This window comes from Schistocerca gregaria, chromosome 3 (genome assembly GCF_023897955.1).
Source record: "Schistocerca gregaria isolate iqSchGreg1 chromosome 3, iqSchGreg1.2, whole genome shotgun sequence".
Taxonomy (NCBI): domain Eukaryota; kingdom Metazoa; phylum Arthropoda; class Insecta; order Orthoptera; family Acrididae; genus Schistocerca; species Schistocerca gregaria.
In genome coordinates, this window is record NC_064922.1 from 436,731,304 (window position 1) to 436,755,536 (window position 24,233).

Genomic DNA, 24,233 nt, shown 5'->3' on the forward strand with positions numbered 1-24,233 from the left:
AGCTGATCCGAAAGTTCAACTACTTTCTCTGATAATGAACTAATTTCCTCCATGTGTCTTTCTGAACCAATTTTCAGAGTATCTACTGTGTCCTTTAAGTTTTCTTGAGTTTTTGCAAGTTGGGTAACCAAATCGGTAGATGCAACTGAGTCAATTTTAGCTTGCAAGGTCTCATGATTTTCTTGAACAATAGTTTGCAGCTCTTTTATGGCTGCTTTGTGATTCTGTAATGCATTTTCATGCCGCGAAAAAATAGGTTGGAAATGCTCACAAATTTGTGTTTTTACGTCATTACAGACTTTTTGACATTTCGATTCGATTTTATGTAATTCAATAGTTAAATCTTCACGTGTTTGTTCAAGCGTATGTTCCACTGAGTCTAACTTTTGAAGCTCTTGTTCCATTGTGTCTAACTTTTGAAGCTTCTGCTGTGTTTGTCTCTGATTTTGTTCCAATGTGTCTAACTTTTAAAGATTTTGTTCCATTGTGTCTAACTTTTGAATATTGTGTTCCATTGTGTCTAACTTTTGAAGATTTTGTCCCATTTGTTTGTGATTTTGTTCAAGCGTTGTGTCTAACTTTTGTAGCCTTTGTCCCATTTGTTGCATTAACTGTAATAACAGTGCACTGGTGTTTGAAACATGTTCCTCAGTGCTTTTCAGCAGTGAAGTTGCACTGGCAACATTCACATTTTGACAAGAAGAAAATATGTCTTGACTTATTTTAGAAAACGGTGAAGACCCAAAACCTGAATCTGCAGTATTTGCAAGATTGTGTCCTGTCATTCCCGATTCCTGAGGCGAGCTTTTGCCGACCGATCGATCGATAATGCCTTCCTGTTCACTACCTGTTTCACTGTCTACACACCGAGCGAAGTGGCGCAGTGGTTAGCACACTGGACTCGCATTCGGGAGGACGACGGTTCAATCCCGTGTCCAGCCATCCTGATTTAGGTTTTCCGTGATTTCCCTAAATCGCTTCAGGCAAATGCCGGGATGGTTCCTTTGAAAGGGCACGGCCAATTTTCTTTCCAATCCTTCCCTACCCGAGCATGAGCTCCGTCTCTAATGACCTCGTTGTCGACTGGACGTTAAACACTAACCACCACCACTGTCTACACAATTATTTGACGACCGTTCCATTTCCCTATGCATAGTTACCAAATTACTACTTAGAATGTCTGTCAATTCATTACACAGTGGTGCTGGTAAGCTACGCTCGTCGTCACTATTATTTCTCAGTTTACTTTGGAGCCTAGTGTTACGTTTTTCACACGCCATTATTGTCACAATATTTCACACGATAACACAGAAAACCACAATTTGAAGAGCAAAAATAAGAGAACACATTAACATAGCACTGAAAATAATATCTAGTTAATTGCAAGCGCAGCTGCAAAATACTTCGTGCAAAACTACATGCATGCAACAACTGTTTTACTGTACAACAATGAAAGACTGCAACTACAAAGGAAATTCTCTCTATGATTATGCGCTAGCAGTAAACAAAAGCTACACTAATTACTCTAAATACAAGAAAAAAATCAGAAGATTCCAGTGAGGTATCCTCGGCTAAGGGTCGAGTTGAAACGTCCCCTTAGAAAAATTATACATGACTGTGCTTAAACTGACACATATTATTTTTAGCGCAACGCAATCTGACTTTCAAAAATCCCTACAATAAAATGGCCCTGACTACATTAACCTATACGTTTCACATATCACTTACCTCACAAATATCTTGGTTACTCGAACTACTGCAATACAGCGAGTACCACTACTGCCAGCTAAATAAAAGATTCAAACTACAGAAGGCACTAACTACTGATAGGTATAGTTAGCAAATGAAAGATTTTAATAGAGAACAAACAACGTATTTACCTTAATAGTCATAATATATATAGCAGTTCATGACATCCATTCTTACAAATTTCAAAACTCCGCCATCTCTCCCCCCACATCCACCACTGCTGGCGGCTCACCTCCAACTGCGCAACGCTACGCGCTGTTAGCATCCAGCTGCCGCTGCCCAACACTACAATGGCAGACAACAATGCAAACCAGCCACATACTGCACATGGCACAGCCAGTGATTTTCATACAGAGCGCTACGTGGCGGCGGCGTTACCAATAAAAAAAACCCTAAACATCCTACTTATCTACATCTACATCTACATGACTACTCTGCAATGCACATTTAAGTGCTTGGCAGAGGGTTCATCGAACCACAATCATACTGTCTCCCTACTATTCCACTCCCGAACAGCGAGCGGGAAAAACGAACACCTAAACCTTTCTGTTCGAGCTCTGATTTCTCTTATTTTATTTTGATGATCATTCCTACCTATGTAGGTTGGGCTCAACAAAATATTTTCGCATTCGGAAGAGAAAGTTGGTGACTGAAATTTCGTAAAAAGGTCTCGCCGCGACGAAAAACGTCTATGCTGTAATGACTTCCATCCCAACTCGTATATCATATCTGCCACACTCTCTCCCCTATAACGTGATAATACAAAACAAACTGCCCTTTTTTGCACCCTTTCGATGTCCTCCATCAATCCCACCTGGTAAGGATCCCACACCGCGCAGCAATATTCTAACAGAGGACGAACGAGTGTAGTGTAAGCTGTCTCTTTAGTGGACTTGTTGCATCTTCTAAGTGTCCTGCAAATGAAACGCAACCATTGGTTCGACTTCCCGACAATATTATCTGTGTGGTCCTTCCAACTGAAGTTGTTCGTAATTTTAACACCCAGGTACTTAGTTGAATTGACAGCCTTGAGAATTGTACTATTTATCGAGTAATCGAATTCCAACGGATTTCTTTTGGAACTCATGTGGATCATCTCACACTTTTCGTTATTTAGCGTCAACTGCCACCTGACACACCATACAGCAATCTTTTCTAAATCGCTTTGCAACTGATACTGGTCTTCGTATGACCTTACTAGACGGTAAATTACAGCATCATCTGCGAACAGTCTAAGAGAACTGCTCAGAATGTCACCCAGGTCATTTATATAGATCAGGAACAGTAGAGGTCCCATAACGCTTACCTGGGGAGCACCTGATATCACTTCAGTTTTACTCGATGATTTGCCATCTATTACTACGAACTGCGACCTTCTTGACAGGAAATCACGAATCCAGTCACACAACTGAGACGATACCCCATAGCTCCGCAGCTTGGTTAGAAGTCGCTTATGAGGAACGGTGTCAAAAGCTTTCCGGATATCTAGAAATACGGAATCAACTTGAGATCCCCTGTCGATAGCGGCCATTACTTCGTGCGAATAAAGAGCTAGCTGCGTTGCACAAGAGCGATGTTTTCTGAAGCCATGCTGATTACGTGTCAATAGATCGTTCCCTTCGAGGTGATTCATAATGTTTGAATACAGTATATGCTCCAAAACCCTACTGCAAACCGACGTCAATGATATAGGTCTGTAGTTAAATGGATTACTCCTACTACCCTTCTTCAACACTGGTACGACCTGCGCAATTTTCCAATCTGTAGGTACAGATCTATCGGTGAGCGAGCAGTTGTATATGAGTGCTAAGTAGGGAGCTATAGTATCAGCGTAATCTGAAAGGAACCTAATCGGTATACAATCTGGACCTGAAGACTTGCCCGTATCAAGCGATTTGCGTTGCTTCGCAACCCCTAAGGTATCTACTTCTAAGAAACTCATGGTAGTAGACGTTCGTGTTCCAAATTCTGGAATATTCCATTCATCTTCCCTGGTGAAGGAATTTCGGAAAACTGCGTTCAATAACTCCGCTTTAGCGGCACAGTCGTCGATAACAGTACCATCGGCACTGCGCAGCGAAGGTATTGACTGCGTCTTGCCGCTTGTGTACTTTACATACGACCAGAATTTCTTCCGATTTTCTACCAAATTTCGAGACAATGTTTCGTTGTGGAACCTATTAAAGGCATCTCGCATCGAAGTAAGTGCCAAATTTCGGGCGTCTGCAAATTTTAGCCCATCTTCGGGATTTCGCGTTCTTCTGAACTTCGCATGCTTTTTCCGTTGCCTCTGCAACAGCGTTCGGACGCTTTTTGTGTACCACAGGGGATCTGTTCCATCTCTTACCAATTTATGAGGTATGAATATCTCAATTGCTGTTGCTACTATATCTTTGAATTTGAGCCACATCTCGTCTACATTCGCATAGTGAGTTCGGATGGAATGGAAGTTGTCTTTTAGGAAGGCTTCTAGTGGCACTTTATCCGCTTTTTTTAATAAAATTATTTTGCGTTTGTTTCTGATGGATTTGGAAGAAATGGTATTGAGCCTAGCTACAATGACCTTGTGATCACTAATCCCTGTATCAGTCATGATGCTCTCTATCAGCTCTGGATTGTTTGTGGCTAAGAGGTCAAGTGTTGTTTTCGCAACCATTTACAATTCACGTGGGTTAGTGGACTAACTGCTCGGAATAATTTTCGGAGAAAGCATTTAGGACAATCTCGGAAGACGTTTTCTGCCTACCACCGGTTTTGAACAAGTATTTTCGCCAACATACCGAGGGTAGGTTGAAGTCCCCACCAACTATAACCGTATGAGTGGGGTATTTATTTGTTACGAGACTCAAACTTTCTCTGAACTGTTCCGCAACTGTATCATCGGAGTCTGGGGGTCGATAGAAGGAGCCATTTATTAACTTAATTCGGCTGTTAAGTATAACCTCCTCCCATACCAATTCGCACGGAGTATCTACTTCGACTTCACTACAAGATAAACCACCACTGTCAGACGCAAACACTCCACCACCAATTCTGCCTAATCTATCTTTCCTGAACACCGTCTGAGACTTCGTAAAAATTTCTGCAGAACTTATTTCAGGCTTTAGCCAGCTTTCTGTACCTATAACGATATCAGCTTCTGTGCTTTCTATTAGCGCTTGAAGCTCAGGGACTTTTCCAGCGCAACTACAACAATTTACAACTATAATTCCGACTGCTCCTTGATCCAAGCACGTCCTGTAATTGCCAAGCACCCTTTGACATTGCAGCCCATCCCGCACTTTCCCGAGGCCTTCTAACCTAAAAAACCGCCCAGTCCACGCCACACAGCCTCCGCTACCCGTGTAGCCGCCAGCTGAGTGTAGTGAACTCCTGACCTATTCAGCGGAACCCGAAACCCCACCACCCTATGGCGCAAGTCAAGGAATCTGTAGCCAATACGGTCGCAAAACCGTCTGAGCCTCTGATTCAGACCCTCCACCCGGCTCTGCACCAAAGGTCCGCAGTCGGTTCTGTCAACGATGCTGCAGATGGTGAGCTCTGCCTTCATCTCGTAAGCAAGACCGGCAGCCTTCACCAAATCAGATAGCCGCTGGAATCTAGAGAGAATTTCCTCAGATCCAAAGCGACACACGTCATTAGTGCCGACATGTGCCACCACCTGCAGCTGGCTGCACCCTGTGCTCTTCATGGCATCCGGAAGGACCCTTTCCACATCAGGAATGCCTCCTCCCGGAATGCACACTGGATTTCTTCCCCTCCTTAGCCGCCGTATCCCTAAGGGGCCCCATTACGCGCCTAACATTGGAGCTCCCAACTACCAGTAAGCCCACCCTCTGCGATTGCCCGGACCTTGAAGGCTGAGAATGATCCTCTGAAACACGGCAGGCAGCTGCATCTGGCTCAGCCAGAGACAGTGCCTGAAACCGGTTTGTCAGACGCACCGGGGAGGCTTTCTGATCAGCCTCCCGGGACGCCTTTTGCTGCCTGCCACGCCCTGGAACGACCTCCCAATCAACCACAGGCGAGGGCTCAGCCCCACTGCGAGCAGCAACCGGGGCAACCACAGCGGCAGACCGATCTGGGGACAGACGGGACGAGGTTGACATCCCCGTGATACCCAAGTCCGGCTCCCCACAGTGGTGCCCATTGGCAACAGCCTCAAGCTGCGCGACCGAAGTCAGCGCCGATTGCAGCTGTGAGCGAAGGGATGCCAAGTCAGCCCTCTTCCGAACACAGCAATCGCAGTCCCTGTCCATTCTGATCGATGTTGAACAACAGTTACCGAAACACTAGTCCGTGCCTAGATAACGCAAGCGAAACACGCAAAGAATGTATCAACTAACCTGTACAAATGCCTAACGACTGCGCTACAATCTGCTGAATTTACGAGTACAGTAACTAAAACTCGAAATTGCACCTCCTATACGAAACTCACACGCAATTTAAATAAGAATCTACGAAGTAAACACTAAAGCGCGATGCTACAACTGTCAAATACTATAATACGCCCGAAATATATGAATTAAACAATGCAAGTACCCAAAAACACGCAAAGAAATTAATTAAGCTATCTAACAAACAAGTAAGCTAGGGTTATACGACTTAGTGCTGCAGCTGCTTATCCAACGGCGGCAGGGAGCACACTTACAACCCGTACGCGTCCATCCGCTCGATACAATTTGAAACGAGGCTCGTCCGGCCAAGAAATGTGTTTTAGTCACCAACAGTCTAATGTCGGTGTTGACGGATCCAGGTGAGGAGTAAAGCTCCGTGCCATGCAGTCATCAACGGTATACGAGTGGGCCTTCGGCTCCAAAAGCCCATATCGATAATGTTTAGTTGAATAGTTCGCACACTGACACTTGTTGATGGCCCAGCATTGAAATCTGCAGCAATTTCAGGAAGGGCTGCACTTCTCTCACTTTGGACAATTCTCTTCAGTTGTCATTGATCCCGGTCTTGCAGGATCTTTTTCCGGCCGCAGCGATGTCGGAGATTTGATGTTTTACCGGACCCCTGATGTTCACGGTACACTCATGAAATGGTGCTTTGTAAGTCTCTCAGTCAGAAGAATTTTGAATCATAGAATGAAAGCTTAGTTGCGAAGATCCCCAAATCTGTGAAACATTGTTGATGAATAATTCAGTCTTCAATTGTATATGAATTCCTAAGGGACCAAACTTACACACTACTTAAACTAACAACAAAACACTCCCATGCCCGAAGGAGGACCGGAACCTCCGGCAGGAGGGGCCGCGCAATCCGTGACATGGCGCCTCAAACCACGCGGCCACTCCGCTAAGAATAATTAATATCACAAAGTTTTTAACACGAGCCAGAGTGCTGAATGACGTTTCTGCTTCAGCTACAGCTATAGAAGAGTGTAAAAGGTGCGCATAGCTACAGATAGATTCGGAAATGAGCTTGATATTTTAAGGTCATATATTTTATTCAAGAGGTCTTATTGTTTCAAAACAATGTATATGTAGTTGGAATTACGAATAGTTTTCAAATATTTAATTTGTTCTTCTAAATCTGTCGTAATTTCATTATGGTATTCACTGATAAATAACTTGCCTGCATCAGCTACCTGATCATCACTCATCTCGGTGTATTTCCATATAAACTCAAATGTTTCATCTATAATCCTCTCTGTTTCAGATCAAGTTTGAAAGTTGAATATTAGATAGTCAATTATGAGATAAAAACATTCATCTTGAATAAATCATCTGAATTTACACGTGTCGTTTCATACCTGGCTTGATCATGAAATGATTTCATCTTCTTAGTCCTCATCCCAGGAAATTCCAGATCGATATTAATTGGACCGGTAACAACATTGGGTTTAAGGAGAAAGGTGTCCCAGTTTTCGCGAAGACATTTTAAGTTATTCGGTAAGTGCTCACAAGATGTCTTACCTCAGGATCAGTGGTAGTATCTCGAGCTTGTAGTAAATTGATTCTGTAGTCTGTTGGTAGCAACAGCTATAACCAAACTGATGTCATGATTAAACACTTGAAAGATCTCCCACAATCCAAAGAAAACTGTACCAAAGAACCTGTTTCAGCTGATAAATTTAACTTACTGGGAGTCTCAACAGCAATGGCAATCTTATCAAGGTGAGCTCCAATTGGTCTTACAGCGTCACTTCCACCGGTATCAGGAGTGGAATATGAAGAACTTCCAACACACTGTTTGAGAATTTCCCACCGTTGTGAACTACAACTGAATGGCTTCTAAAGAAGTTGAATCACTAAGAAAAAAGTGTCTACTTCATGACAGCTCACAGATGCATATACAGAGAGAGGATTTGGTAAGAGGATGCCACTGAAGAAAATGTGTCTGAGCTCCTTTATAACACTCGCTCATATCCACGTCCGCGGCTTTCGCTGATAGGAGCAGAGTGTTTCACAAATTCTGATCTAATTAAATTGCAACAGAAACTCCTATTTTCTGATTACAATCTACGTATTCCAAAGCCATTCATTTATCTCTTGTTTATACTCGTAAATTTCCTTGTTGAAGTAAATATAAAGCAGGATGGATGTTGTCTGTCATTTGAATCAATAATTGCTTCAACAGTAACTGAGTAATACTACTCATTTTCCTCTGTTATAAGGTGACCCTCGCGACGTAATGGGTGCAACTACAAATAAGTTCATCCTGAGTAGCACTTAACAGGTAATGCACTAACAACGCTTTCCAGTTTATTGTCCGTGACTGACTTGCTAATGTGTTTTGCGATTCCCATATAAGCTGGCTATTCTACGAACGAACAAAAGAATCACCTCTCGGCTTCTGAGAATTAGCACGGCCAGTGTACCTCTTTCATGTTATTTCACTTTTTCACTTTTATGATTCTTCCAGGACAATTACACTGATGAGCCAAACATTATGACCACCTGTTTAAAAACCTGTTTGTCCGTCTTTGGAACGAAATACAGTGTATCAGGGACCTGACAGTTTGTTGGTGGGTTTGTGGTGGTATGTGGCATTAGATGTCTACGCATAGCTCATGCAATTCCCGTAAATAACGGGCCGCTGATTTGCGTACGCCTTGATGATGCCCTATAGCGACCCAGATGAGTTCCATAGGATTTACATCAGGCGAATTTGGTCGTCGAGAAATCAACACGAGTTAACTACAGGGTGAAAAGTATTTAAACCTACAAGCTCTGGGAGGTTGTACGGGACATCAAAACATTTCTCCCTAATCTCATTTTTTTTTTCTATGAGAATTATTTAAACCGGTGGAGGCCGTATTAAGCTCTTCAGTTGTTAGAAGCCGTATTACGATCTTCAATTGTTAGAGGCCGTATTACGATATTAGTTGTAGGCAACTGCTGTCCACCAGTGTAGTAGTGCATTGTCTCTGTTTACTAATGGGGCGGTACACCTCGAGTGAGTACACTGGTATGGTTGGTGCGTACTACGTAGCGCACCACAACGGACGAGCTGCACAGCGGGTTTATCAACAACAATGCCCTAATCGCCGTATCCCGTATCATACGACCTTTGCTGCTGTGTACCAAGGTCTGCGTGAGACCGGTCATTGAGCAGATTACCTAGACAGGGACGCCGTCGCACGGTAAGATCGCTGCAATTTCAGGCAGCTGTCTTGCAGCATGTGCAGCGGGATCCTTCAGTCAGAACTCGTACAATTGCTCGTAACATGGGGACGAATCAGATGAATGTACGAACAGCCCTTCAAGAGCAAATGTTACGTCCATTTCACTTTCAGCGTGTCCACAACCTGGAACCAGTTGATTATCCACCCAGAGTACAGTTTTCGCAGTGGTACGTGGAACAGTGTGAAATGCATCCTACATTTCCATCCTCTGTGTTGTTTACCGATGAAGCAACGTTCGGGCGTGATGGAGTCTTCAACGTGCACAATTCGCATGCCTGGAGTGAGGCTAACCCACATGCCACAGTTACTAGCGCTCATCAAGTGCGGTTCTGCGTTAATGCGTGGACGGGTGTTGTTTGGGACTGTTTAATTGGGCCGTATCTGCTACCTAGGCCATTAAATGGCAGACACTATTACAATTTTCTGGCCAAAGCATTGCCAGCACTGTTGGAAGACGTCCCGCTCCCTACAAGACAACGCCTGTGGTTCCAACATGACGGGTCGCCGGCACATTTCAGTCGTCATGTGCGTCGATTCCTGGACCGACGGTTCCCAGAAACGTGAATTGGCAGAAGTGGTCCTGTACCATGGCCTGCTCGATCCCCAGATATGTCCCCTCTGGACTTCTTTTGTGTGGGGAGAGATGCGCAACCATCATGTTTACGCAACTCCTGTTGCATCAGAAGAGGATCTTGTTGCCCGGATAGTAGCAGCAGCAGGAACAATTCAGGATACTCCTGGGGTTTTTGCCCGTGTCAGACAGAACATGATCCGAGATTGTAACCTTTGTTTAGGTGTCAATGGAGGCGTTTTTGAAAATCTACTGTAATTGAAATTGGTTTGTGTTAATGTGTTGTCTCTCGGTCGTAAAAAATGAAAAAGTATTTGTTGGTTTAATTAATTTTCCGCCAGAGAAATCTTCCTCTGCCGGTTTAAATACTCCTCATAGGAAAAAACGACATTAGGGAAAAATATTTGGTTTGGTGTCCCCTACAGCCTCCCTGAGTATGTCGGTCTAAATACTTTTCACCCTGTATAATGCTCCTCAAACGACTGTAGCAATCTTCTAACTCTGAAATACAACTATACTCCTGAAAGACGACATCGCCGTCGGGGAAAACATCAAGCATAAACGGATGCAGGTGATTCGCAGCTCTCAGCAGGTCCCATGCAAGCGCAGGAGACGGTCTCCCAAAAGCATAGTACCGCTCTCAACAAGCCTGCGTCCACGCTGTGCTGCACGATTCGAGTCGCCGTTCACCTCGGTGACGTTTGTGAAGATGACCATCGACCTATTGTAGGAAAAATGTGATTCACCCGACAGTTACATTGATCGACAGTCGAATCCCGCTGGGCAACTATATAAACACGTAGAGCTCGTCTGCCGTGGAACTCCATGTTCAATAATGTACAAGGAACGGTGTGCTATGAAATACTTGTGCCGACACCAGCATTGTGCTCTTTCGGCAGAGATGCCACATATCACCGTCTATCCTGTCTTAAAGCGGAGACAAGCCTCCGAAACCCACGTTCTATGAAGAGTCGTGAACATTCAACTATTTAGCGCCTAGTGGTAGTTTCAGTGTCCGCCTACCTCTTTCCGTAGATGCTCACGACAGTAACACGTGATCATACGATCAGCTCGCCGTTTTCGAGATACGCGTTCACAGGCTTTGCGTAATAATAACCTACTCTTTGTCAAAGTCCCTTATTTCAATGGATTTCCCCATCTGCAGCCCATATATTTCGCTATGGTGATCCCCCGTCCGTGTCTGCCCTGCTACTTACTTTTGTTAGCAGGCCACGTGCACACAATGCCACCAGACGGCATCCAACGACGCGGTGGGCAGTGGTCATAATGCTTTCGCTTATCAGTGTATACACACACAGATAAATTAATTTTGTGTTTACTCTTGAATGCAAAATATTTTCTGTATATTTCATGTAGAATCCATGTGATGGAGTTAGATGAGACTTATCTTTCAATGTTGTTGGCAGTTCTACCAAATTGCAATGACGTTTCACAGCTGTTGCCGTGTATATTTGTTACGAAAATGTATTAGTAGGTTTTCCAATAACATTTCAAAAAGCGCAGTTTAGACTCCGTCGCAAGGTGGTTACAGTGCACCATGTCTAAAGACATTCAAGATTAAGCACGAAATAAAATTGTATACAATTACCCGCCAGGGTAGCCGAGACCGCTAACGCCCTGCTTCCTGGACTCGTGTAGACGCTCCGGCTCCGGATCGAATCCGCCCGGCGGATTAACAACGACGGCCAGTGTGCCGGCCAGCCTGGATGTGGTTTGTAGGCGGTTTTCCACATCCTACTAGGTGAATACCGGGCTAGTCCCCACGTCCCGCCTCAGTTAGATGTCTCACAGACAATTGAAACGCATTCACACTACTTCACGTTTTCCACTAGACGCCGACTGCTGGGGTACACTAATTCCGTCCTGGGGGGTACGGGGTGGCGGCAGGAAGGGCATCTGGCCACCCCTTAAACGTTAACATGCCAAATCCAGTTAACCATGGCCGACCCTGCGTAACCGCGGGACACGGCGCAAGCGATAGATAGCAATAGAAAATTGTATACAATTGATTTATAAGAATCAAAGTGAAAAACAAGAGCTAGATTGGGTATGACAGTACTGGGTAACGTTCTTTTGTTTATTGTATGCTATAAAAGTTATTTTACAATAGCAGTATAGTATCTGCCAACTGAGGACCATGGGGAATCCTAACCCACGACAGTCTCAGCCCCCATCCAATGAGGCTTGGCCCCCAGGGATTTAGACCCCCTGCCCCCCTGCCCCCCTGCCCCCTCTCACCCTCTCGTCGGGCCTGAAAATCATATTCGAAATACGTATGCGAAACTCATTACAATTAAAGGTCGCCTCCCATATGAAAACATTAGGCATCGATTACGGATGTAACATAAAACACACCACGGCTGCTTATTGCGGAAAAAAAAAACTCACAAGCGTGCAAGTAAGTATGCAAGAGCATAGCACGAGGAAATTCGATGAATTTCAGATGGCATCCCTGGCAAATGCATAATTGCAAAAATCAACTGTGTGGTGCAAGTGACACCTGTTCCTCGAGACACGAATACCAGAATTATGTCGCCCTTAGGTCACTTTGTAGCCCATGGAAATACAATCAAAGGCAAATCTGACACACTAATTCTGCCTGCAGACAGTGGTAGGAATAAACCCCGTGGATGTTAGCATTAAGTCTGAAGCCTTATTTGCATGAACAATGAACAAATTAGAGATATGATCGTTCAACAGCTTAACATCTCACTTGCTCAAAGAAATTACAACAGTCAGTGAGAACGTGTAACACGTCTCAACCTGATTCCACCATCTGAAACAATTTTTAATCGAATGCAGTTGCATACAGATAAACATTCGAGAGAAGAATACGACGAAGACAAGGAAAATACAGTATACACTGAGGTAACAAAAGTCGTGGATAGCTATATGCACTTATACAGATGGTGGTAGTACCACGCACACAAGGTATAATAGAGCAGTGCATTAGCGGAGCTGTCATTTGCTCTGAGGTAATTCATATGAAAAAAGTTTCTGAAGTAATTACGGCCGCACGATAGGAATTAACAGGCGTTGAACGTGCAGTGCTAGTTGGAGATAAACCCAAGGAAATTTCTTTTCGGAACTCGTTAGGGAATTCAGTAGTCCTACAATATCAAGTTTCAGGCATTACCTCTGACCATGGACAATGCAGTAGATGACGACAACCACTTAACAACCAAGAGCAGCGGCTTTCGCGTAAAGTCAGTGCTAACATACAAGCAACAATGGATAAAATAACCTCAGAAATCAATCTTGGGCGTACGAGGAACATATCCTTTACGACAATGGCAGCAGACAACTGAGACGAGCACCTTTGGTAACAGTACAACATCGCCTGCAGCGCCTCTCCTGGGCTCGTGCCCATATCAGTTGGATCCTAACGACTGCAAAACCGTGATCTGGTCAGATAAGACCAGATTTCGCTTGGTAAGAGCTCTGGGTGTCCAAATGCAGCGCAGACCCCGCGTAGCCATGAACTCAAGTTGTCAACAAGGGACTGTACAAGCCCGTGGTGGTTCCATAGCTGTGTGGGCTGCGTTTACATGTAATGGAACCGGTCACTGACTGGAAATGGTTATGTTCGGCTAATTGGAGACCATTTGCAGCCATTCAAAGACTTCATGTTCCAAAACAACAATGGAATTGTTATGGGTGACAATGCGCCATATCACCCGACTACAGTTGTTCGCGATTGATTTGAAGAACATTCTGGATAATTCTAACGAATGACTTGGCCTCCCAGATCGCCCGACATAAATCCCATCGAACATGCGTAAGACATAATCTAGTAGTCAATTGGCGCACAAAACTCCCGCATCGACAGCACTTTCACGGCTATAGAGGCAATACGGCTCAATATTTCTGCAGGAGACTTCCAACGACATGTTGAACCCATGTTATGTCGATTCGGTGCACTACGCCGCACAGAAGGAGGTCCGTCACGATAACAGGAGAAATCTCGTGATTTTTGTCGCCTTACTGTACCTCAAACTGACGGAAAACAAAGCAAAAAAGCGATCGAATTAAAAATTTTAGAATACAGGTACGACTCGGAAGCCATCTGGAAAAATATCAGTTGGCGCAATTCAACATAAAATTTGATGGCAACGTGGTGTACGGCGGTTAACAGAAAAGTATCGACCAACTCAAGACTTTATTATGTCCACCTAGTACACTCACTATCGTGTCCGTCTTGTAATTTAATCGAAAGCGAGAAACACAGATTTTTGTGTGGAAAAGTAACTGAAATTTGGCAATTTATCAAGTGAAATCTAGCGAGTATAAAAAGAACAGCTCCCTAACATATTATACCAGCAAGTTGTCTAAACCAAGATGATGATTTGCATCCAATCAAAAAACGCATTGCTGTGAGCCGGATCAAAGGACATACAATACACTACATCCTGACAGAAGGAAATAAAAGAAAAGAAGATTTCTGGCTGTATGTCACTACACTGCATCACAACATAAGGAAAAACAAAAATTTAAGGTAAAGTTCGCAAATTTCTAAAAACTTGTTGTTATGCAATAAAAAAGTAATTCACTGAAACTGGGTGCAGAGAAAGGAAACTGAATAAAAATTAATTTGGAAAGTTTCAACAGATATCCAAAAAACTGACAATGCATCGCCAATGGATATACAGAAAAAGTTGGTGGCATTCTACACGTACATACTCCAATGAAAAAAACAAGAAATGTATTCACACGACTACCCATACTTAACACTCATGTGTGAATGTGTTGCCGGCCAGAGTGGCCGAGCGGCTCTAGTCGCTACAGTCTGGAACCGCGCGACCGTTACGGTCGCAGGTTCGAGTCCTGCCTCGGGCAAGGATGTGTGTGATGTCCTTAGGTTAGTTAGGTTTAAGTAGTTCTAAGTTCTAGGGGACTGATGACGACAGAAGTTAAGTCCCATAGTGCTCAGAGCCATTTGAACCATTTTTGTGAATGTGTTACAATGTGCACAACTATTCATATTTGTTTAACGTTATTTTGTTAAATAAAATTTTGGAAAAAGAGGTGATTAGAGGCACTGACTAGTAATTTGTGGGCCTGGGGTCGAATTCTGCTGCTACTACTACCGTTTGTAAAAAGTTAAATCTATATACGTGAAATTAATATATTGAATTTAGTTACGGTTACTACCCTTGCACGTCAAAAGGCTATAGATGGTGGTAAAAAAAGCGAGTATACTACAAAATTTAGTACGAAAGTTTATTTCGCAGCGGGTACCACAGCAATGAATTTGTTAAAAAAGGGTTGTATTTTCCACTTTCCCTGCATTAATTTTACTTGTCCATGACTAGTGGTCAACCTTCTGGCCCTCTCTCAAGTGCTTTTTTGCTTCTGAACGGGAAAATTATACCTTACACATTGAAATGTCAGGGTCTTAATTTTGTGTTTTCTGTTCATTTTGGTTCACAACTGCTGTCTTATTGGTTTAACAGGTTGACACTTACAAAGTCAATAACACAACCTTTGCGAACGAAAATGAATAAAAGCACAAACTACAGGACGCTGACGTTTCAGTAGGTAAGACATAGGTTTCTATCGCACAACCACAAGATCACTTGAGAATGGCTCAGAAGGCTGAAAGTAGCTATGAACAAATAGAAGTAATACAACGAAAGTGGAAAATGACTCTTTATTTTAACTAATTTATTCTTGTAGTCCCCGCTATGGAAAAAACATACACTCATACAAAATTTGCTTGCATATTCGCTTTCTTTACGACTATTTAAGGCCTAGAAGGCTGAAACTAATGGCGAACAAATACAATTAATAGAGCAAAAGTGGAAAACGCCACCTGCTTTTTGTATAAAAGTGTTTTCTGTAGATTATCTGCTAAAGAGGACCTTTTCCAGTATGTTTCAGAAAGAGAAAGCGAGATTTAAAGAGTTAGGTATCTCTTTTCCAAATGTAAATGTAACAACCAAGTGTGCGTGGGACGAGGCTCACCGATGTGGCATAAACTGTGTTGATAGGAGCAGGTAAATGCCCTTTTCAGGTTCCTAGAATATTTCGCGTAAGTGGGCCAAAGGAAAAGGTAAAATGCTCTCTAAAGATTTGCGCGTAGAGTAGTTCGATTCCCGCTGGTTCCATAAGTTTTTCTTTTCTTTTGTTCCTCGCAGTTCAAAAACGTGTGTGAAATCTTATGGGACTTAACTGCTAAGGTCATCAGTCCCTAAGCTTACACACTACTTAACCTACATTATCCTATGGACAAACACAGAAACCCATGCCGAGGGAGGACTCGAACCTCCGCCGGGACCAGGCGCACAGTCGTTCCTCGCAGTGTTCAATGAGTAATTATAATGTTTAAATTTACTTAAACAGTTAGGGTGTTTCAAAAATGACCGGTATATTTGAAACGGCAATACAAACTAAACGAGCAGCGATAGAAATACACCGTTTGTTGCAATATGCTTGGGACAACAGTACATTTTCAGGCAGACAAACTTTCGAAATTACAGTAGTTACAATTTTCAACAACAGATGGCGCTGCGGTCTAGGAAACTGTATAGTACGATATTTTCCACATATCCACCATGCGTAGCAATAATATGGCGTAGTCTCTGAATGAAATTACCCGAAACCTTTGACAACGTGTCTGGCGGAACGGCTTCACATGCAGATGAGATGTACTGCTTCAGCTGTTCAATTGTTTCTGGATTCTGGCGGTACACCTGGTCTTTCAAGTGTCCCCACAGAAAGAAGTCACAGTGGTTCATGTCTGGCGAATAGGGAGGCCAATCCACGCCGCCTTCTGTATGTTTCGGATAGCCCAAAGCAATCACATGATCATCGAAACATTCATTCAGGAAATTAAAGACGTCGGCCGTGCGATGTGGCCGGGCACCATCTTGCATAAACCACGAGGTGTTCGCAGTTTGTACCGCCACAAATTCACGAAGAATGTCCAGATAGCGTGATGCAGTAATCGTTTCGGATCTGAAAAATGGGCCAATGATTCCTTTGGAAGAAATGGCGAACCAGACCAGTACTTTTTGAGGATGCAGGGACGATGGGACTGCAACATGGGGCTTTTCGGTTCCCTATATGCACCAGTTTTGTTTATTGATGAAGCCGTCCAGGTAAAAATAAGCTTTGTCAGTAAACCAAACGCTGCCCACAAGCATATCGCCGTCATCAATCCTGTGCACTATATCGTTAGCGAATGTCTCTCGTGCAGCAATGGTAGCGGCGCTGAGGGGTTGCCGCATTTGAATTTTGTATGGATAGAGATGTAAACTCTGGCGCATGAGACGATACGTGGACGTTGGCGTTATTTGGACCGCAGCTGCAACACGGCGAATAGAAACCCGAGGCCGCTGTTGGATCACCTGCTGCACTAGCTGCGTGTTGCCCTCTGTGGTTGCCGTACGCGGTCGCCCTACCTTTCCAGCGCGTTCATCCGTCACATTCCCAGTGCGTTGAAATTTTTCAAACAGATCCTTTATTGAATCGCTTTTCGGTCCTTTGATTACATTAAAGCTCCGTTGAAAACTTCGTCTTGTTGCAACAACACTGTGTTCTAGGCGGTGGAATTCCAACACCAGAAAAATCCTCTGTTCTAGGGAATAAACCATGTTGTCCACAGCACACTTGCATGTTGTGAACAGCACAAGCTTACAGCAGAAAGACGACGTACAGAATGGCGCACCCACAGACTGCGTTGTCTTCTATATCTTTCACATCACTTGCAGCGCCATCTGTTGTTGAAAATTGTAACTACTGTAATTTCAAAAGTTTGTCCGCCTGGAAATGTACTGTTGTTCCAAGCATATTGCAACAAACGGTGTATTTCTATCGCTGCACGTTTAGTTTTTATTGCCGTTTCAAATATACCGGTCATTTTTGAAACACCCTATATATATATATATATATATATATATATATATATATATATATATATATATATATATATAAAGTTCGTATATTCAATATAGTTATGATTACTATCCTTGTAAGGGAAAAGGCTCTAGGCCATCAAATTGTAGCACATTTTCGAAATTTTGCACGAGCTTCACCGGTTATTCATGGAAGCACTATCACATTTACTATTTAAAACTACTGCTGCGTGCTGCATCAGTCATAAACTGTAATCTGCTAATGTTTTAAGACATCGTCAGTGTGAAACATGTGGTGTCTTTTAGTTACATATTATTCATATGTACACTCAATTCTTATTTTTTGCATTCTTTTTTGGGGAACAAATGCACAAAATATGAACACAATTTTCAAACTCCAGGAAAGAGCCATAAGAATCATAACCCAAAATAGTAGTCGAGCTCATTGTAAAGATCTGTTCAAAACACTGGGGGTTTTAGCTGCTCCGTGCGAATACATTTACTGGTCACTTGTACACATCAAATATAATATTGATGATTACTGCACAAACAGCTCTGTCAATGACCATGGAACAAGAGCTAGACTCAACTTACATTCACCAAGAAAAAATAAACATACAACTCAAAACAGCATTTCCTACCAATGAATAAAACTATACAATAAATTACCAAAAGAGATTAAAGAATTTGCAAAAATACACTTATTTAAAAAGGCAGCTATAATGTACCTGTTATGGAATATATTTTATTCACTGATGGATTACTTAGATAGAACAGAGTAGGGATTTAGTAAGAAAAAGTTACACACATAAATAATAATAATGATTACAGAACATACAACATTCCACATAACGTCTTCACACTATGTTTTCTCTTCCCTTCTTTTTTCCTTTTCTACAAAAACTTACCTCCAAGCTATGCATAGCACAATACTAACACCTCTTTCTCTTTCTGAGCTCAACATCTCACTCGTTATAGAGGAATGCTGACTCAGTTTTTCAGGATAGCAAATGGGAAGTTGCGGTTCAGAAAATGGCCCGGAGATCACCAGTGTGTGTGTGTGTGTGTGTGTGTGTGTGTGTGTGTGTGTGTGTGTGTATGTAATGAGTGAAGTGTTACGAAACAATATATGTATACAGAATGAGATTTTCACTCTGCAGCGGAGTGTGCGCTGATATGAAACTTACTGGTAGTGAGATATGAGTGAACGGCGTGGCATTACATTACTTAATAAGTTATTTGCAAAAACAGTATTGTGTACCAGGAGTGAATCTAATGATGGTCTCTAACTAGAAGTGTAAATATATGTGTACACGATTTAGCTTATTTTTAAATTGGTTTGAACTTGTAAATACATGCACTATATCCTATGTCCTATATCCTTGTAAAAAGATATCTGTGGATGAATAAAGCTACTACTGCCACTACTACTACATCTAGCATGACGGCACCTACTTCAAATAAACGTACAGCGTGAAATCTGTAGCGCCGTCTCCCCTTACCTCCATGAGCATCAACAATCGAAATCAAAACTTATCTCTGCAGCCTGCTGTACCTCTGTAACCAATCAAATTGGAACACGGGCCGTACGGAACATCTTATTCTAATTAATCTGTACTACTGCCTCCTAAAATATTTACTATTCCACTTGAAGCACACTGTATAATTATCTCATTCCCAGCTACCGGTACAGAACAACTTTATTTTGCGATTTAATTTCTTTCCGCGCTCGAGTAAAAAGTTTGTGGTGTTAATTCCGGGAGAAGGAGCGTCCTCCGACGCTATCACCTGTGTGAGGCTGTGCTGCAGGCAGAAAAATTAAATTACTCCTCTCCAGCTCTGTCCCCACGGCGAAGCTGCGGAGGAGTGGCAGGTGCTATTACCTGCGACGTAGCATTCAATTAAAACTCATTGTTTCGTTAGCGCCCCGCTAACGCTGTCGTCCAAAGGAAAAGAACAAAAGGAAATGAAGACAGCAGGAGCGGCCCGCGTTTCATCCTGTATAGGGTGCACCAAAAATTCTCTCTCTGAGATGTTGATTGTGTGGAGTGCTCCAACTAAAAGGGTATACACAAATTTGCATCCAGTATTCCGTCAGTAGGGTGGTACAGTTACGATATGTTCGTAAATTCAATATCTCCTCGCTAAACAATTGGATTTTCTTTTGTCTGTAATAGTTAATTCCCTGTTAATTTCACTAATGCTGCTATTTAATAAAGAGCTATATTAAAGTCTCAAAGTTAAGCATAACCGAACGAAGAAAAAACGAAAAGATGAAGGTAAACCAAATACTGTAATTCAGCGTTGAGGCTCCCCCCACAACCCGGAACTGTACCATGGTTCAAATGGCTCTGAGCACTATGGGACTTAACTTCTAAGGCCATCAGTCCCCTAGAACTTAGAACTACTTAAACCTAACCAACCTAAGGACATCACACACATCCATGCCCGAGGCAGGATTCGAACTTGCGACCGTAACGGTCGAGCGGTTCCAGGCTGTAGCGCCTAGAACCGCTCGGCCAAAACGGGGCGCAACTGTACTATGTCTGCAGGAGACAAGTACTCCGTTTTTCGAACAAGCACGTGCTCGAAACAAGAAGAGACCAGACCTTTCAAATCGCATAGTTCGACCGGGGTCACTCAAAAGGTGTTCCTCTGATAGGTTTTGCTATAGGTCACTAGCCTGCCGTTTCCCAATTAATCGCTACGCTGGATAAATTTCCGTGCTGGTGGAATCGTCAGAACACTTGAAAATGAATAAATTTCACAAACCAGTTCTGCATCCTAGTAGTTTCCTAATATCGAAAAATTATTAATCTTCTTCAGCTATACGTGACGAGGAAAGCCGCTGCTAATAGCTGATAAAGGTTTCTGGCACCAACGAAGGAAGGTAATCGTTTATTAAATTATTTGTTTTAGCTGTTCGAACCAGTTACTCATTCACTCTGTCGCACGAGCAGACAACTTAGTGTGAAGTACCAGTAAGGATGTGAACAGGCCTTACCATTCCACAGACACAACTGAAAGCCTTTTAGAGAAAAGAAACAACAAAAATAAAAGCAAAGGTAAGAAGAATGGTACGAGACCTAGGGTCGAATAACTGTCAAATTTCATGTGTGTACTCTCGAATTGCGCTTATTGCAATATTTTTTACGCTTTGTCAGGAAAATAAAAGCCGATGTAAAATTTATATAGTGTTATTTTAAACAAAATACTTTTTCTGCGGGAAATAGTGCACAGCTTCAGTGCATTTAAAGAACGGCTATGTCCATGCATAAGTAAACTACTCTTTGGACTAAATTTGACGTTTAACTATCGGTCGCTTACATGCACCAGCAGGAGCAAACACATGATGCCATCATGATTCCCCCTTTTCCTACTAAGCCATGACCCCCTCTCGCTCTCTCTCTACTTGTGTGTGTGTGTGTGTGTGTGTGTGTGTGTGTGTGTGTGTGTGTGTCAGAGAGAGAGAGAGAGAGAGAGAGAGAGAGAAAGAGAGAGAGAGCGCACGGGCGTGTGCGCAGGCTGGCAGTACAATGAAAGTCAGCGAGGTTACTGACAAGTCGAGACTTGTTAATGTGTTCAAACTTGCGCGTGTCTCACTTCTCAGTTCTATACTCCTAACGGAACGGAACCTCAAAAAGATCTAAAATCGTAACAAATGAAAGTGGAATAGAAAACTATATATTTCAGGGCACAATGCTCCATAAATTTGAAACTAATGGAGAACACTATGTCCGGAAACTTTTAAAATAATATGGATAGGTCATCGAGGTTAAATCTTTCACCGTTCCTTGAACATTATTTTCTGTAGCAAATGATGTCTACATCGCAGACTATCTTAATACAGCACTATGAAAGGAAGACTCAACGGACTATTGAAAAACACAAAAGAACATGCAACACAAACAAAAACGTTACCCGTTCCATGAACAGCTTATTTCTTTCGACGTAGAGAATATTATGTTAACACAACGCTAAGAAATGAAGAATCAGCAGAACAGTAAAACATACAAACTTAATGTGAAGGACCAGTAAGGTGGTGAACAGGCATTACCATTCCACAGACACAACTGAAAGACCTGTACGAAAGAAAAACAACAAAAATAAAAGTAAATGTAAGACATATGGTACGAGGCCCTGGTTCGATACACTCTCAAATTTCATTGCAATATTTTTTTCTTCTTTGCCATATAAATAAAAAACCTGCACGTTCTACAAACAGCTTGATTCATTCCTTTCGACATGGAGAATCTCAATACCAATTGCTCACATAATAAAAGTAACTGAAGAGAACCTACTGGCAAACAGCTAGCTATCCACAGATAACATTAGAGAAATAACCAAAACACATAACGTAATCGCACTACAAAATTACTTCCAGTTTGAGAAGGGATATACCTACAAAAAGACGACCCCTCGATGGTGTCTGAAATACTGAGAATATAAGCAAAGTTATTCATTAATCAAATAGAATATGAAATTTTTGATACAAAGGAATGATACAAAATAATTTCCTGGTACAGATTTGTGGATGATCTAATATGTATATGGTACATGAATCAACAGCGGAAATAAATAATCTTCTTGCAAACATAAACAGTATACTTAAAAATATTCAATTCACTATGGAAAAGGAAACACAAAGACAAAAACACTTGTTGAATGCAACAATAAAGAGAGTGCACAATAAGCACAAATTTGGCATTTATAGAATATCAACAGCAACAGACTCAGTTATACATACCCGTCAAATCATTCGCAAAACGACAAACTAACACTTCAGTAAGTGCTACATAGACCGAAAATACCACAAATAAGAGAAAACTACGAAAAAGGATTATAAACAGTATAGTAGTTAGCCGAAAACAATGGATACATCATCTTTATAATGCAGAGAGTAAACAACAAAATCAAAACACTGCTGAAGAAAAATGAAAACAAGGAGAGGGTACAAGCATCACAAAACTCCGTAAGCGAAACAGACACTACAAAACTGAATTTTTTTAGAAGTTGTAACACTATTGATTAGGTAACCTGAAAACAATTTTTATGAGTTGGTGTTATAAATTCACATTTACTGACGTGTTTCGACATTAACTCACGTTTCGACATTAACTCATCATCAGAACACCTAAGAAGAGAGGTGGAATTCTTCATACAAGGTACAGTGTCACGTGTGAGCTAAGTGCTCTAGAGTATGACACCGTATTAAGTATGAAGAACTCCACCTCTCTTCTTAGCTGTTCTGATGAGGATTTAATCTCGAAATGCCTCAGTAAATGCGAATTATTGAACTAAAAACTAAACTAAATTAAACCCCGTCCGAACAGGTCTCGAGAAGCCCACCGGTACGAACCGACCGCTGTGTCATTCTCAGCCGATAGGTGTCACTGGATGCGGATTTGGAAGGGCAGGTGGTCAGCACGTGGCTCTCCCGGCCGTTGTCTGTTTTCGTTGCCGGAGGCGCTAGTTCCCCATCAAGGCTGAGTGCACCCCGCTTGCCAACAGCGTTCAGAAGAAACGAACGGTCATCCACTCAAGTGCCAACTAAAACCGACAGTGCTTAACTTCGGTGATCTGACGAGAACCGGTGTTACCACTGCGGTAAGGCGGTTGGTCGAATTACTGAGCACCAGCTGATAAAAAGAAAATATATAGCGACGTAATCAGCAGTATTACAAGTTCTAACAAACTCTGCTAGACAATGTCGGAATCTTCCTAAGCGACTTCAAGTCACATCTAAAAAAACAACAGAATAGAAACTCTTGGAAATGGCTAACAAAAAAGAATGATACATATTAACATACGCATACAAATCAACGTTGTAGACTGCAAATATACCGAAGAAACAGATATAACACACAGCATATAAAACAAAAAACATACTCCTGCCACATTTACACACACCAACTGAAAAATCAGGAAAATACCAACGATGGACATGATGCTCTATGTAAGGCACACTTCCTCAATTGGCCTAATTTAGAGAGATAGTCAAACCCGACAGGGGACCATCGCATAAAGACCGAAACCTGTGAGACTCCTTTTAGTCGCCTCTTATGACAGGCAGGAGTACCTCGGGCCTATTCTAACCCCTGGACCCACAGGGGGGAAGTATATATAAGACTGTAAATTTGTGCACCTAGGCCGGACGCTGTGGCCATGCGGTTCTAGGAGCTTCAGTCTGGAACCGCGCGACCGCTACGGTTGCAGGTTCGAATCCTGCCTCGGGCATTGATGTTTGTGATGTACTTAGGTTGGTCAGGTTTAAGTAGTTCTAATCTCTAGAGGACAGATGACCGTAGCGCCTAGAATCGCTTCCACGCCGGGCGGCATCCCAGATATGCTCAATAATGGTCATGTTTTTGTGGTTGGCAGGAGAGCCAACACCGTGTTACTA